This window comes from Pyxicephalus adspersus, chromosome 6 (assembly GCF_032062135.1).
Source record: "Pyxicephalus adspersus chromosome 6, UCB_Pads_2.0, whole genome shotgun sequence".
Lineage (NCBI taxonomy): Eukaryota > Metazoa > Chordata > Amphibia > Anura > Pyxicephalidae > Pyxicephalus > Pyxicephalus adspersus.
In genome coordinates, this window is record NC_092863.1 from 54,561 (window position 1) to 55,028 (window position 468).

Consider the following 468-nt stretch of genomic DNA (forward strand, 5'->3'; position numbering starts at 1 on the left):
GAGAAGGGGGGGGGGAATATTTCCCTGCTGGGGGAAGAGGGTTGGGGGTAAAAAATGTTCCTGCTGGGGGAAGAGGGTTGGGGGTAAATAATTTGTTGTCATTGTTTCACAAGAATAAGAGAGAGTGGTGACAGTTTAATATTTCCTTGAGATGAGTGAAGTAATATCAGGACATAACATGCAGATCATGACGGATGGATAATGGACAACTTGTGATGTAAAATATGTTAGCATGTCTTTACAGCCCCAACAAAAGTAATATATTATTATTATAACCTCTAACACATCTGTACACATATTAGCATGTTATTATTATTTCACCATCCTTGCTCTATGTGTATGTGGATCCTGACACACAAACGCTTTGTGATCAATGCACCATCAACCAAACCGCAAACTTCTATACTACATACATACAGAACACATGTCTACATACCTACTACATATACATACAGAACACATGTCTAC